This window comes from Pollicipes pollicipes, unplaced genomic scaffold (assembly GCF_011947565.3).
Source record: "Pollicipes pollicipes isolate AB1234 unplaced genomic scaffold, Ppol_2.1 Scaffold_4295;HRSCAF=5057_pilon_pilon_pilon, whole genome shotgun sequence".
NCBI classification, from domain to species: Eukaryota; Metazoa; Arthropoda; class Thecostraca; order Pollicipedomorpha; family Pollicipedidae; genus Pollicipes; species Pollicipes pollicipes.
Genome location: NW_023596461.1, coordinates 9,386,397 through 9,391,998, shown reverse-complemented (window position 1 = coordinate 9,391,998; position 5,602 = coordinate 9,386,397). Strand labels below are relative to the sequence as shown.

Sequence of the window (5,602 nt, the reverse complement as noted above, 5' to 3'; positions counted from 1 at the left end):
CCCCGGTCGACCGGCGCCGTCCGAATGTCGACGGCCGCCGCCTCGGCCGCCAAGGCTGCGGCCTGACCTGTGGGTCGCAGACGTTTACGCAAGCGCCAAGCGGCCGCCGCGCAGGTCCGCCGCAGCGCCGGCCTCTCTCGAACGATCCGAGGCTCGAGCATGTGCCGCGCGCAGCACCTTGCTGACTCCGGCCCGTGGGGGTGGTGTTGTGTGGCGCGGCGAAATGAGCGAATGGAGAAACTCGAGGTTTGATGAGAGCGTTTAGAAGTAAATAAGCACACCGTTGCGTGCGGAATGCCAGGGACGTAGGGTCGCATTCAGGTCGAGAGGTTTTGACTCTTCCAGCAAGCAGTTCAGCTCCTCATCCCCCCCCCCTCCTGTCAGCCTGACAGCCAGCCTCTCTAATCTGTGCTTATGACAAATCATAGCAATATGAGCCGGGAGTAACTCCGGTAAGAGCCGGATGAAACACAGGCTGCTAACTCAGAATATCACGGCAAGCCAGGCCGAGTATGTCAGAAAAATGCTGCTTAGCTTATATTGATTTGATGTAATTTGTGTGCATATATCGATCCGTCCTTACATCGGCCTAACAATATTTCATTAATTTACTTATATGAGTTAGCACTGGTTGCGTCGTTGTCAGCGCAAAGAGCTGAACAAAACTGGCTATCGGCCCAAAAGCTTGGGAAAACATTTGGCGTTCCTGCCACTGTCGGTGCCTTCAGGCCCTCGACTTTTGATACATCCATCTTATAAAACGTGCACTATAACATACACAACGACAGCACATACGACCAGCAGCAGTCTAGCGCTTCAGCGAATCTTTGAATATGCTCAGTTCGCTCCACAACAGACGACTCATCTGGCAAATTTAATTCAAGCGGAAACGGTCATGACCTCATGTTACGGAAAGAATGTGACATTATGTGATGATTAACCGAGAGAAACGTGTGCATCATGCGAGGGGGGGACCAGAAGGCTAAGCCAGTCAGCGAGACAAGGAAAAAGGAAGAGAGAGAGAGAGAGAGAGAGAGAGAGAGGAGGGAGAGAGAGAGAGAGAGAGAGAGAGAGAGAGAGAGAGAGAGGGGAGAGAGAGGGAGAGGGAGAGAGAGGAGAGAGAGAGAGAGAGAGAGAGATGAGAGGAGAGAGAGAGAGAGAGCGAGAGAGAGAGAGAGAGAGAGAGAGAGGGGAGGAGAGAGAGAGAGAGAGAGAGAGAGAGAGAGAGGACGGAAGGAGAGAGAGAGGGGGGAATGGAAGGAGGAAGGGAAGAGTTTGACATAGTGATAGAGATAGTGCGGTGGCTTGTTCGCCGTAAATATGTCAGTAGATAGAAAGAGACAGAGATCGTGCAGTGGTTAACGCGACTGAGTTAAAGGAAATGTTCCACACTTGAAGATATTGAAGCAAGCATCGGACACGATGGCATAGGCTCAGTTATAGAAATTGGTACAAGGCCTTCATGTTTATGTGAAAATACTGCTCCAAGCAACCCAGTTTTCCTGTTTAGTAAATATGCTTCTCAATGTGTCATGTGGGAATGATTAGATTAGACATCAATGAAATGATTAGATTTGAATGACGTTATGACGGCATCGTGGATGTCTGGGCAACCTTGAAATAGTCTCCCCGAAATAGTCTGGACATCTTCGTGGGCGTATGGCTCAGAAACTAGACGGGTTTAGTTCTTGAGACGGACAGGGCTGTTAACTGCACCGAATGTTCTTCAAGGCGGCTATTTTAGTTCAATACGAATGTGTGTTTAGCTCATTACAAACACCATACAAATGTGGAACAATCGGTTTAACCACTTCGCATCTGTGGAACCAGAGGTGCGGAGCTCGATTCCTCGCGGTGCCTGTCCCTTCTGTCAGGGTAAGAGGCAGGCGACACTATGTAGCCTCAGCAGCTGGGTGTGTCGTAAAGCCCCAATGACAACTTTATATATATATATATATATATATATATATATATATATATATCGTATCTTACCCACGATGCGTTTCACAGACCAACAGCTGCATCGTCAGGCAAAAGAACGTTCACGTTTAGTGTAAACCGTTATGGTTTAAAACGCACACGAACAAAATACGATAACAGCACATACTCACATGTAATGACGCACGACGAGCCCATTATTTTACAGACATGCGTCATTTTATCACAGTTTCTAACGCATAGATGAAGCCACGTTATTTGGGCGCTGGACGTATCTAAAAAAAGGTACAAGGCCTCTAGGACTATGAAATTAAGCGAGGAATATGTCGTGCCCGAGATACTTAACTGGGGTGTAACATGTAAATAAATGTTCTCGTGAGGGGAAGGGGAAGGCTCTGCACCATTTTGCAGGATAGGTCTTATGCTGTTTTATTCCTTGATTTTTTGAGCGGTAAGCATCCAAATGCTACATGTACGGTGGAAGAGTAGTGGGACGGCAAAATTCCCCTTCTGATCGCCCTCATCCACAAAGAAGGTGATAGCAGTTCGGGGTACCGAAAACCTACTTTTACTGGGCTGTGCACGAGCTTTTTCATCTTAATCCCGGAATCATTTAAGTTTATATCAATATGGACGGTCATATTCAGGACATACAATTTCAGCTCTACCATCAGTTTTACCATGCTGAAATCGAATACTTAAAGACACGTTTCGGGAACAACGGGGGTCAAAAATTATTTTACTCTGCCGTACTTTGGCTCGGACTTTCAAAACCTTAAACGTGAGTTGATCAGCCTTCTACCAAAATGCTACCCATTTTTAAATCCTAGGATAGTCCTCATGAATTCCTTTTCGGTAGGTTCCTTCTTCAACCATATGGATAGATACTGATACTTCAACCATATGGATAGATAGATAACCTAAATACTGCCAATCGACTGTTGTTTACGAGTTTTGTTGTGCCTAGTGTGGGGCATCCTACATGCGTTCCACCGTTCGGAAATTGAACAGTCGCATTCAACAGCTGTTAGGTAAACTATTCGGACAGGAAAATGCTTTGCAAAACGTGACCCCTCCCCCTACGATAAATTGTGATACATGTGAAACCCCACTTTTGGCCCCCAGTTTTAGTATATTATGCAAGACATATTAGAGAAAGAGAGAGAGAGAGAGAGAGAGAGAGAGAGAGAGAGAGAGAGAGAGAGAGAGAGAGAGAGAGAGAGAGAGAGAGAGAGAGAGAGAGAGAGAGAGAGAGAGAGAGAGAGAGAGATTAGTCATTTCTGTCTATATGTCTGTCGCTTCATTTGACAGTCTTAGAGTCCTTGCACATTTTTAAGATACGTTGAGCACTTAATAAAACGGCTTCACCATGTCCATTAGAAACGCGATGCATGTTACATGTCTGCACAACTGGAGATTGGCTGTGTGTTATCGCATGCGCTTGTGAGGTATTTTCATTTTGTCTGTGAATGCTTTAAACCATAATGGTTTACACTGAACTTTCACCCCTTTCATCACAGGAGAGGTGCAGTTACCCAGGAGGCACTGGGACCAGCCAGAGTCTTGGTAACAGGAGTTGCACCCGGGGCTGACGAAGGGCTCCTGCCATCGGAAGGACCCAAAAAATTGTCACTGGGCTGCTCCATTTGGTTTCAAGAGGGCCCATTTTTTCCTTTCTCCCCTGTTCAGGATCGACGTATTTAGGTACACATGGAATGGCCGTGCCATAAAAAATCACCCCACTTCGATCTGCTTTGTTATGCACCAAGGTGCTGTGCACCTTTACCTTTCCAGGAGTATGGGCCGCGCGTGTGGGATATTATGGACACGTCACCTTTCCCGGTCAGAGGCTGAAGGGTCCTTCCGTCCCAGTTCGGGGGTACCTACTGGCTGTCAGTCTGGCGTCACTGGGAGCGAGTCTCCTGATCGATCCGGAAGCCCTCAGAGGAATGCATCAGGCATGGATACCTTCCCTGACGCAGAAGGCGCTCTGACCGGGACATACCTTCCCTGACACAGAAGGCGCTCTGACCGGGACATACCTTCCCTGACACAGAAGGCGCTCTGACCGGGACATACCTTCCCTGACACAGAAGGCGCTCTGACCGGGACATACCTTCCCTGACGCAGAAGAGGCTCTGACCGGGACAGTTGGCCCAGATCGACGCAGACTCCTCTCCAGCACAACAGGACCTCCTACCGGCCGGTTTACAGGTCCAATTATTGGGACAGCGAGCCCCGTTCGGCTGGTCAGGATCTGGGCTGAACGGGACGGAGGGCCCCCAGTTTGGTACCGGGGCACCTGCCTGACACGAGGCTCTTCCAGCGTCTCCTTACTGGCCCTTTCATTGTCATTTCTTATACATCCTCTCATTGTCAAAGGGCAACGATCACCGCCCTCCGACATTCGGGTCCCGTCCCTGTATCTGTGTAGCAGATGTGATCCTGGCCGACCCGGGGTTCCTTGCACACACAGGATCTCCTGTTAGGTACTATGGGCTTCTCCCCCGACACAGGAGGCCCCTCATTATTTAAGGGGCACCAACCAATGCAACCGGCTTTCAGCAACATTCGCCCTCCTCGGCTCAGTGTCGCTGCTTGAGAAATGAGTTATCATGCCGTGGTGCTGCACACATACTGCGGCTGACCATAGGTGATGCTGAAAGGCCGCTGTTCACAGACAGGGTACGAGTGATGCGATGACGATGGTGAGGATTGGCTTACGGTTTGTGGTAGCGGCTCGAAAAAGGAGGTGGACAAGGTTCAGAAAGGTTTCAACTTCTGCGCTCGGGTTATCTTTGGGCGTCGTAGGTTCGACCACAGGCCTGACCTGCGAGAGAGGCTGGGCTGGTGGACCGCACAACACATCTGCGCGCTGGGCCCAGCGCACAAGGTCATGATCCGCGGTGAGCCAGACTCACTCGCATCCATCTTCCGAGCAAAAAGCTCTGGTTCAAGCGCCGAGCATGGGGTAGGGCCATCTGCTGTATGTGGCCCGCTCGAGGATCGAGGCTGAGATGCGGCACTGTTCCGCTGAAGCGCCGAACTTGTGCAACGAGCTCCTGCCTGAGTTCACAGGGCTGGCATTGCAGGTGTTTGCGTGAGCCGTTCAGCGCCGTGTGCTAAATCGGCCGCTGGAACAGATCGCTGTCGGAAATGTGCTGAGAGTCGTCCCCTGTTTGTATGCTCATGAGAGGCATGTGTGCGTGTACTGCATGACGAAACGTGTGTGTGTGCACTGCGTCACGACCGCATGTTTCCCTCACATGGGACTTAAGGATTAAAATGCATTGCAACAGCGGATTACTCTACGACGTTAATACATACAGGCGTAGTCGTCTTGTCTTGACATTTAGCGGCCTGTTTCGTTTCAACACCTGGCGGTCTCGCCTCTGGCATCAGCCAAATGATGAAACATAGACGGCCCCTCCGTCGTGAGGGCCTGGTATGTGTGGTAAAGGGAGTCTCCCGCCCTTTTGTGCTTTTTTTCTTATTGCCATGTCAGCAGCGTGCGGTTTGATCAGGAATACCAGTTTTCTTGAATCCTGAATAGCTCAGAATTTCTAACTGAAGTAGTCAATCCTGCGGGAGAAATCTAATTTGACTCCCTGCTCACCACCGTGAAAGTAATACGTTTGATTTGCCTTGCTTCTTCCAACGCGTG

The 5,602-nt window shown here is 49.7% G+C and overlaps 1 protein-coding gene across 1 annotated transcript in view; it reads left to right on the top strand.

Annotated features, from left to right (window-relative positions):
• Positions 1 to 5,602, top strand: part of LOC119096749 (L-galactose dehydrogenase) — a 35,761-nt gene that overhangs the window by 6,686 nt on the left and 23,473 nt on the right. The gene's annotated exons all lie outside the window — the stretch shown is intronic.